Below are 11,307 nucleotides of genomic sequence, written 5' to 3'. Positions count from 1 at the left end.
ATGATTAAAGTGGTGGGTGGACTCATTTACATTTTGAGCAAAGCCAATTGAGTCTAATAATAGATTAAATGCAGTGTTGAGGCTGTCATTCTCAGCATCTGTGTGGAAGTTAAAATCGCCCACTATAATTATCTTATCTGAGCCAAGCACTAAGTCAGACAAAAGGTCTGAAAATTCAGAGAAACTCACAGTAACGACCAGGTGGACGATAGATAATAACAAATAAAACTGGTTTTGTTATGTGTCGACGCTGGTAGAGGAGCGGACCTGCGTCAGACGGAACCCAGTGCTACAAACAACCAGAAAAGCGGTTCCAAAAACAATATATTTATTTCACCCACTGGTGCATAAAAAGTGTAAAAACAGAAATAGGGTCCTTCTGGTGGAGTGAAGGCTGGCACGCTCTCCAGCGCCCAAAAGGATCGAAGCCCAGCGCTCCTGGACCCACTACCACCGCCAAACACCCCCCAGATGGACACGACAAACCGACTCTGCGAAGCATAGAAGAGGTGAGGTAAGTTAGCAGTTACAACTAATATCCTTCAAAAGACACACACTATCAGCAACACATACAGGTCTGTATTTTAAGCTTTATGCAAATAAGCAGCTTCTCACAACAGGTGGAGGACCACTTGTCCGCATGCCACAGCAGTGAGAAGCGAGCTGCACAATCCTCATCACAATTCAAGTATACTGCGTAACAAAACACCAAGTTACTATCAACAATTAGTCAAACACTTAATCACCTTTGATGTGTGCTGACAGCATGTGTCCCTCACCCTTCCTTGCTTCACGGGCTCGATGTGTAAAACCCAGGCGCGGTCCTCAGCGTCTCACAAACGAACATCACAAGGTCGAGTTCCCGGCAGTTCTGCTTGAATCACACATGACTTAAATGCAGAACGCCATCCAATTATCTGCTTCAGCTGAAAGTCTTTAAGGTTGCATGTGAGCACCATTCACAGGTGCTACACATGATGTTGATGAGGGTGAAGGATTCTTCAGCCAGCACCTTCTCCACAGACAAATCAGTTCTCATGCCACCTGGAGAGCAAAGAAAAGAAAAGAACACCAAAATATCCAGCCACACCCCCCAACACACAACAGGTTTTTGGGACTTCCAATTTGGATGGACAAGACTAAGAGTCAAGCTTTCAAATGAATTAAAGCTCTGTCTGGGTTTTTGATTAATTAATAAGCTGGAATGGAAGACTGCTGCTAATCCTCCGCCTCGGCCCATGCTACGAGCGTTCTGGCAGTTAGTGTGACTCGGGGGTGTTGACTCATTTAAACTAACATATTCATCCTGCTGTAACCAGGTGTCTGTAAGGCAGAATAAATCAATATGTTGATCAATTATTATATCATTTACTAACAGGGACATAGAAGAGAGAGATCTAATGTTTAATAGACCACATTTAACTGTTTTAGTCTGTGGTGCAGTTGAAGGTGCTATAGTATTTTTTCTTTTTGAATTTTTATGCTTAAATAGATTTTTACTGGTTATTGGTGGTCTGGGAGCAGGCACCGTCTCTACAGGGATGGGGTAATGAGGGGATGGCAGGGCAAGAGAAGCTGCAGAGAGGTGTGTAAGACTACAACTCTGCTTCCTGGTCCCAACCCTAGATAGTCACGGTTTGGAGGATTTAAGAAAATTGGCCAGATTTCTAGAAATGAGAGCTGCTCCATCCAAAGTGGGATGGATGCCGTCTCTCCTAACAAGACCAGGTTTTCCCCATAAGCTTTGCCAATTATCTATGAAGCCCACCTCATTTTTTGGACACCACTCAGACAGCCAGCAATTCAAGGAGAACATGCAGCTAAACATGTCACTCCCGGTCCGATTGGGGAGGGGCCCAGAGAAAACTACAGAGTCCGACATTGTTTTTGCAATGTTACACACCGATTCAATGTTAATTTTAGTGACCTCCGATTGGCATAACCGGGTGTCATTACTGCCGACGTGAATTACAATCTTACCAAATTTACGCTTAGCCTTAGCCAGCAGTTTCAAATTTCCTTCAATGTCGCCTGCTCTGGCCCCCGGAAGACAATTGACTATGGTTGCTGGTGTCGCTAACTTCACATTTCTCAAAACAGAGTCGCCAATAACCAGAGTTTGATCCTCGGCGGGTGTGTCGCCGAGTGGGGAAAAACGGTTAGAAATGTGAACGGGTTGGCGGTGTACACGGGGCTTCTGTTTAGGACTACGCTTCCTCCTCACAGTCACCCAGTCGGCCTGCTTTCCCGGCTGCTCGGGATCTGCCGGAGGGGAACTAACGGCGGCTAAGCTACCTTGGTCCGCACCGACTACAGGGGTCTGGCTAGCTGTAGGATTTTCCAAGGTGCGGAGCCGAGTCTCCAATTCTCCCAGCCTGGCCTCCAAAGCTACGAATAAGCTACACTTATTACAAGTACCGTTACTGCTAAAGGAGGCCGAGGAATAACTAAACATTTCACACCCAGAGCAGAAAAGTGCGGGACAGGAGACAGGAGAAGCCACCATGCTAAATCGGCTAAGAGCTAGTAGCTGCGCTAAGCTAGCGGATTCCTAAAAACACACGAAGTGAATAATGTGTAAATAATTTAGAGGTGATTCAGCAGAGGGAGTGCTTTAGTTAAGGCACGTGAAGATTACACTGTGAAACAAATCGTTATCTAGTTATCTAGATCAATCTAACTGCGCAGATTAAACAGCTAACAGATACAGCAAAACACCGTTGTGCTCCGGAACAGGAAGTGATACAATACCGCAGTGAGAGCCAACCACCAGTAGAGGCGTCACAGAGTAGCCCATGATACGACTACAAAGTCGATCATCGACCTCCGGTTCAGGGTGTCCTGGTGCCACATGCACTTATGGACACCCTTGTGCTCGAACATGGTGTTCGTGATGGACAAACTGTGACTAGCACAGAAGTCCAACAACTGAACACCACTCAGGTTCAGATCGGGGAGGCCGTGCTTCCCGATCACCCCCTCCAGGTCTCACTGTCGCCGCCCACATGGGCGTTGAAATCCCCCAGGAGAACAATGGAGTCCCACCCCATTTTATGTTTTACCTTCAGCTACATTCTAAGAAAAAATCTGTATGAAAACAAATAATGTCCTGATGATTCATCATATTAATTTGAGTAATTCTGACAATAAATTAAGTCAACTCTTAAGCAGTGAACTCAATTTCAGTTTATTTTCATTTATATAGCGCCAAATCACAACAGAGTTGCCTCAAGGCGCTTCACACAAGTAAGGTCAAACCTTACTAACCCCCAGAGCAACAGTGGTAAGGAAAAACTCCCTCTGAGGAAGAAACCTCAAGCAGACCAGACTCAAAGGGGTGACCCTCTGCTTGGGTCATGCTACAGACAAAAATTACAGAACAATTCACAAAACGAATATACAGGAAAAAACGAATATACAGGAAACCAGCACTATAGAGCTCTAAGATGATAATGTGACTTGGCAACCTGAGCAGGCTGAGTCAGGAAAACTGGATTTGTTTTAGTTTTGAGAAAAGCTTCATCCATTCTAAATGGAGTTGTGGGAGACTCAAACATTCATCTTGATGACAGTGATGTAATGACAATTTTTAAGATTCCCTGGTCACCTTCATGACTTCAGTGTGATGCATGCCTTCTCTGTTTTGCATGTTTGACAGTTATTTGATGCACTTTGTTTATTTTATGTTTATTATTGTTACCATGTCCGAATCGGATGGTTACCCCTCTGAGTCTGGTCTGCTTGAGGTTTCTTCCTCCTGAGAGAGCTTTTTTTTTCCTTACCACTGCTTGCTCAAGGGGGTGGGTAAGGTTCAACCTTACCCTTGGGGCAATTTATGCTGTGATTTATAAATAAATTGAAATCATATTGAATTTTAAACAACTGAACCTCATTCTCCATGGAATAACAGTCATGTTGAAAAATGACATGAATGCATTGATTTTTAATTTATATCTGATGTGGATGTGTAAACAGCATCTATACTCAACAAAAATATAAACGCAACACTTTTGGTTTTGCTCCCATTTTGTATGAGATGAACTCAAAGATCTAAAACTTTTTCCACATACACAATATCACCATTTCCCTCAAATATTGTTCACAAACCAGTCTAAATCTGTGATAGTGAGCACTTCTCCGTTGCTGAGATAATCCATCCCACCTCACAGGTGTGCCATATCAGGATGCTGATTAGACACCATGATTAGTGCACAGGTGTGCCTTAGACTGCCCACAATAAAAGGCCACTCTGAAAGGTGCAGTTTTGTTTTATTGGGGGGGATACCAGTCAGTATCTGGTGTGACCACCATTTGCCTCATGCAGTGCAACACATCTCCTTCGCATCATCCGTGAAGAGAACACCTCTCCCACGTGCCAAACGCCAGCGAATGTGAGCATTTGCCCACTCAAGTCGGTTACGACGACGAACTGGAGTCAGGTCGAGACCCCGATGAGGACGACGAGCATGCAGATGAGCTTCCCTGAGACGGTTTCTGACAGTTTGTGCAGAAATTCTTTGGTTATGCAAACCGATTGTTTCAGCAGCTGTCCGAGTGGCTGGTCTCAGACGATCTTGGAGGTAAACATGCTGGATGTGGAGGTCCTGGGCTGGTGTGGTTACACGTGGTCTGCGGTTGTGAGGCTGGTTGGATGTACTGCCAAATTCTCTGAAACGACTTTGGAGACGGCTTATGGTAGAGAAATGAACATTCAATACACGAGCAACAGCTCTGGTTGACATTCCTGCTGTCAGCATGCCAACTGCATGTTCCCTCAAATCTTGCGACATCTGTGGCATTGTGCTGTGTGATAAAACTGCACCTTTCAGAGTGGCCTTTTATTGTGGGCAGTCTAAGGCACACCTGTGCACTAATCATGGTGTCTAATCAGCATCTTGATATGGCACACCTGTGAGGTGGGATGGATTATCTCAGCAAAGGAGAAGTGCTCACTATCACAGATTTAGACTGGTTTGTGAACAATATTTGAGGGAAATGGTGATATTGTGTATGTGGAAAAAGTTTTAGATCTTTGAGTTCATCTCATACAAAATGGGAGCAAAACCAAAAGTGTTGCGTTTATATTTTTGTTGAGTGTACATAAGATAAAAATTATTTTCTGTGTTGTTTGAGGAGTTAACTTCTTGGTATCCGTATGTTTTAACACAGCGTGCAGCATTAATCATCAGTGCAGATTGAGTGTCTCTGAGGAAAAACAGTTCAGGACTGAAAGCACAAAGAGGCTGGCACATACACAACACATACATTTTATATAGTAGGAAGACAATATTGCACCATGAATGAGTTTACTCTTGTAACAGTAGCATAGAAACCTTTTCTTACATACATGAGAAAGACTTCTTGCACTCACAATTACAGTACAGAGATCAAGATATGACATGTGACAAACAATATACACAGTAAAATGACATGTCATTTTTACTGCTTTACATTTGCATGTATAGAGTTTGCAGTAAATGCAGAAGATATTAGTGTATGTACCAGAACCATACTGTGTTCTGTGAAACTTCAGTACTTCTTAACTTTTACATTCATCGTCCATTGAAAGTCATGGAGGGAAAGTTGTTTTCTTTGTCTGATCTCCCAGTATCTTACAAGCACAATCAAATTTCATGGTGACCTCGACCTTGGGTCAAAAAAATGTGATTTGGATTTTCAGCCGGATCCAGGATCATTTTAAATTAAAATTTTTTCATAATGTCACCCAGTGATTTCCATCTTATTTATACTTTGCAAAACCGCACCTCCTGTAGTTCAAGTAGAAAGTGTTTGTTTTCTGGCAGGAACACAAGGTTTTCAGCTACAATAAAAACATGGGAGAAAGCCTTGTCACGGAAACAGTAAAGTGAAATTATAGCAGTAATGTGACTCAAATGCAGCTTGTTTTACTTCATCTTTGTTCACTGGCAACAGTCATTCATAGATTACGGCGCTCCACTCAACAACTACAGGAATCCAATTTATCATCTATTCAATTTATTTGTTAAAGTACTGCGGTGGCTTTAAAATGCTCAATGTTCAATTGAATACGCCACAAAGACAAGATATTTAATGTTCAAACTGATAAACTTTTTTGTTTTTGTGCAAATATTTGCTCAGTTTGAAATGAATGCCTGCAACATGTTTCAAAAAAGCTGGGACAGTGGTATATTTACCACTGTGTTACATCACCTTTCCTTCTAACAACACTCAATAAGCGTTTGGGAACTGAGGACACTTATTGTGAGTGTCATGATTGGGTATAAAAGGAGCATCCCCAAAAGGCTCAGCCGTTCACAAGCAAAGATGGGGCGAGGATCACCACTTTGTGAACAACTGCATGGAAAAATAGTCCAACAGATTAAGAACAATGTTTCTCTATGTTCAATTGCAAGAAAGTTAGGGATTCCATCATCTACAATCCATAATATAATCAGAAGATTCAGAGAATCTGGAGAACTTTCTACACGTAAGCAGCAAGGCCGAAAACCAACATTGAATGCCCGTGACCTTCAATCCCTCAAGCGGCACTGCATTAAAAACCAACATTGTGTAAAGGATCTTACCGTGTGGGCTCAGGAACACTTCAGAAAACCACTGTCACTTAATACAGTTCGTTGCTACATTTACAAGTGAAAGTTAAAACTCTACCATGCAAAGCGAAAGCCATACATCAACAACATCCAGAAACGCCGCCGCCTTCTCTGTGACCAAGCTCATTTGAAATGGACAGACGCAAAGTGTAAACGTCATGTCCTCAGGACAAAAGAGGAAAAAGACCATCCAGATTGTTACCAGCACAAAGTTCAAAAGCCAGCATCTGTGATGGTATGGGGGTGTGTTAGTGCCCATGGCATGGGCAACTTACACATCTGTGATGGCACCATCAATGCTGAAAGGTACATCCAGGTTTTGGAGCAACGCATGCTGCCAACCAAGCAACGTCTTTTTCAGGGACGTCCCTGCTTATTTCAGCAAGACAATGTCAAGCCACATTCTGCATGTGTTACAACAGCGTAGCTTCATAGTAAAACAGTGTGGGTATTAGACTGGCCTGCCTGCAGTCCAGACCTGTCCCCCATTAAAAATGTGTGGTGCATTATGAAGCGCAATTTGCAAATCATTGTATTGTTTTTATTTACATTTTACACAATGTCCCAACTTCATTGGAATTGGGGATGTATTTAGGGGTTACAGAAATGGAATATAGTATTCATAATCACCTGCCCGTTAGTGTATAAATTACCTACAACAACAATCGATGTTTTCATGACCGTAGAATGAGCCCTTCATATCCACATGGGGGCCCACCTCCTCATGGTGGCCAAATTGATACAGTAGCCTGAAAAGGACACAGAAGACTGAAGAAACAAGAGTCTAAGTGTCGGGGGATCATCCAAGTACACTCTTATGCTAAATATGAATGAAACTGGTCAACTGGTTCTTGAGATCACGCTAACAAGGGTGGCAATAACAAAATCTTGAATGTCTCACTGTGACACTGAAATCGACCTCAAGGTCACCATAATCAACTTGGTGTCAGGGATCATCCATGTACACCCTTATCCTAAATATAAATGAAACTGGTCAACTGCTTATTGAGATATCACGCTAGCAAGCAAAACCAGCCAGATGGACATGCTGATCGCTATATCGCTCCGTATTTCATGCCAGGGGATAAAAAGAAGGTGAATTAGTGGTTGAAGACCTGTAGACTGTCTACTGGTTGCTAGAACCCTCATTTTGTGTGAAATGGAGGATCAGACATCTTCCTTATCACAAGAGAAGGCAACAATCACCAAACCTGAAGGGATACAAAACCGTGAAAAGTCACGGCAGGGGTGTGTGTTGCACATACAGTAATAATTAACCTGTTAGCGTTTGTCCATAGTGAAATCATGCTTACCTCATTCTACCAGTAATACCAATTAGTCTTAAAAAAATGTTTACATTTTACTTCCTCGTTCAGCTGACATTTAACAGAAGGAAGGAAACTTTCAACAAGTTATTCATATCAATCAATCAATCAATCAATTTTTTTTTATATAACGCCAAATCACAACAAACAGTTGCCCCAAGGCGCTTTATATTGTAAGGCAAGGCCATACAATAATTATGTAAAACCCCAACGGTCAAAACGACCCCCTGTGAGCAAGCACTTGGCTACAGTGGGAAGGAAAAACTCCCTTTTAACAGGAAGAAACCTCCAGCAGAACCAGGCTCAGGGAGGGGCAGTCTTCTGCTGGGACTGGTTGGGGCTGAGGGAGAGAACCAAGAAAAAGACATGCTGTGGAGGGGAGCAGAGATCGATCACTAATGATTAAATGCAGAGTGGTGCATACAGAGCAAAAAGAGAAAGAAACAGTGCATCATGGGAACCCCCCAGCAGTCTACGTCTATAGCAGCATAACTAAGGGATGGTTCAGGGTCACCTGATCCAGCCCTAACTATAAGCTTTAGCAAAAAGGAAAGTTTTAAGCCTAATCTTAAAAGTAGAGAGGGTGTCTGTCTCCCTGATCTGAATTGGGAGCTGGTTCCACAGGAGAGGAGCCTGAAAGCTGAAGGCTCTGCCTCCCATTCTACTCTTACAAACCCTAGGAACTACAAGTAAGCCTGCAGTCTGAGAGCGAAGCGCTCTATTGGGGTGATATGGTACTACGAGGTCCCTAAGATAAGATGGGACCTGATTATTCAAAACCTTATAAGTAAGAAGAAGAATTTTAAATTCTATTCTAGAATTAACAGGAAGCCAATGAAGAGAGGCCAATAAGGGTGAGATATGCTCTCTCCTTCTAGTCCCCGTCAGTACTCTAGCTGCAGCATTTTGAATTAACTGAAGGCTTTTTAGGGAACTTTTAGGACAACCTGATAATAATGAATTACAATAGTCCAGCCTAGAGGAAATAAATGCATGAATTAGTTTTTCAGCATCACTCTGAGACAAGACCTTTCTGATTTTAGAGATATTGCGTAAATGCAAAAAAGCAGTCCTACATATTTGTTTAATATGCGCTTTGAATGACATATCCTGATCAAAAATGACTCCAAGATTTCTCACAGTATTACTAGAGGTCAGGGTAATGCCATCCAGAGTAAGGATCTGGTTAGACACCATGTTTCTAAGATTTGTGGGGCCAAGTACAATAACTTCAGTTTTATCTGAGTTTAAAAGCAGGAAATTAGAGGTCATCCATGTCTTTATGTCTGTAAGACAATCCTGCAGTTTAGCTAATTGGTGTGTGTCCTCTGGCTTCATGGATAGATAAAGCTGGGTATCATCTGCGTAACAATGAAAATTTAAGCAATACCGTCTAATAATACTGCCTAAGGGAAGCATGTATAAAGTAAATAAAATTGGTCCTAGCACAGAACCTTGTGGAACTCCATAATTAACTTTAGTCTGTGAAGAAGATTCCCCATTTACATGAACAAATTGTAATCTATTAGACAAATATGATTCAAACCACCGCAGCGCAGTGCCTTTAATACCTATGGCATGCTCTAATCTCTGTAATAAAATTTTATGGTCAACAGTATCAAAAGCAGCACTGAGGTCTAACAGAACAAGCACAGAGATGAGTCCACTGTCCGAGGCCATAAGAAGATCATTTGTAACCTTCACTAATGCTGTTTCTGTACTATGATGAATTCTAAAACCTGACTGAAACTCTTCAAATAGACCATTCCTCTGCAGATGATCAGTTAGCTGTTTTACAACTACCCTTTCAAGAATTTTTGAGAGAAAAGGAAGGTTGGAGATTGGCCTATAATTAGCTAAGATAGCTGGGTCAAGTGATGGCTTTTTAAGTAATGGTTTAATTACTGCCACCTTAAAAGCCTGTGGTACATAGCCAACTAACAAAGATAGATTGATCATATTTAAGATCGAAGCATTAAGTAATGGTAGGGCTTCCTTGAGCAGCCTGGTAGGAATGGGGTCTAATAAACATGTTGATGGTTTGGATGAAGTAACTAATGAGAATAACTCAGACAGAACAATCGGAGAGAAAGAGTCTAACCAAATACCGGCATCACTGAAAGCAGCCAAAGATAACGATACGTCTTTGGGATGGTTATGAGTAATTTTTTCTCTAATAGTTAAAATTTTGTTAGCAAAGAAAGTCATGAAGTCATTACTAGTTAAAGTTAATGGAATACTCAGCTCAATAGAGCTCTGACTCTTTGTCAGCCTGGCTACAGTGCTGAAAAGAAACCTGGGGTTGTTCTTATTTTCTTCAATTAGTGATGAGTAGAAAGATGTCCTAGCTTTACGGAGGGCTTTTTTATAGAGCAACAGACTCTTTTTCCAGGCTAAGTGAAGATCTTCTAAATTAGTGAGACGCCATTTCCTCTCCAACTTACGGGTTATCTGCTTTAAGCTACGAGTTTGTGAGTTATACCACGGAGTCAGACACTTCTGATTTAAAGCTCTCTTTTTCAGAGGAGCTACAGCATCCAAAGTTGTCTTCAATGAGGATGTAAAACTATTGACGAGATACTCTATCTCCCTTACAGAGTTTAGGTAGCTACTCTGCACTGTGTTGGTATATGGCATTAGAGAACATAAAGGAATCATATCCTTAAACCTAGTTACAGCACTTTCTGAAAGACTTCTAGTGTAATGAACTTATTCCCCACTGCTGGGTAGTCCATCAGAGTAAATGTAAATGTTATTAAGAAATGATCAGACAGAAGGGAGTTTTCAGGGAATACTGTTAAGTCTTCTATTTCCATACCATAAGTCAGGACAAGATCTAAGATATGATTAAAGTGGTGGGTGGACTCATTTACTTTTTGAGCAAAGCCAATAGAGTCTAATAATAGATTAAATGCAGTGTTGAGGCTGTCATTCTCAGCATCTGTGTGGATGTTAAAATCGCCCACTATAATTATCTTATCTGAGCTAAGCACTAAGTCAGACAAAAGGTCTGAAAATTCACAGAGAAACTCACAGTAACGACCAGGTGGACGATAGATAATAACAAATAAAACTGGTTTTTGGGACTTCCAATTTGGATGGACAAGACTAAGAGACAAGCTTTCAAATGAATTAAAGCTCTGTCTGGGTTTTGGATTAATTAATAAGCTGGAATGGAAGATTGCTGCTAATCCTCCACCCCGGCCCGTGCTACGAGCATTCTGACAGTTAGTGTGACTCAGGGGTGTTGACTCATTTAAACTAACATATTCATCCTGCTGTAACCAGGTTTCTGTTAGGCAGAATAAATCAATATGTTGATCAATTATTATATCATTTACCAACAGGGACTTAGAAGAGAGAGACCTAATGTTTAATAGACCACATTT

The sequence above is a fragment of the Thalassophryne amazonica genome, chromosome 13, assembly GCF_902500255.1.
Source record: "Thalassophryne amazonica chromosome 13, fThaAma1.1, whole genome shotgun sequence".
In the NCBI taxonomy this organism is placed as follows: Eukaryota; Metazoa; Chordata; class Actinopteri; order Batrachoidiformes; family Batrachoididae; genus Thalassophryne; species Thalassophryne amazonica.
This window is presented reverse-complemented; position numbering follows the sequence as displayed.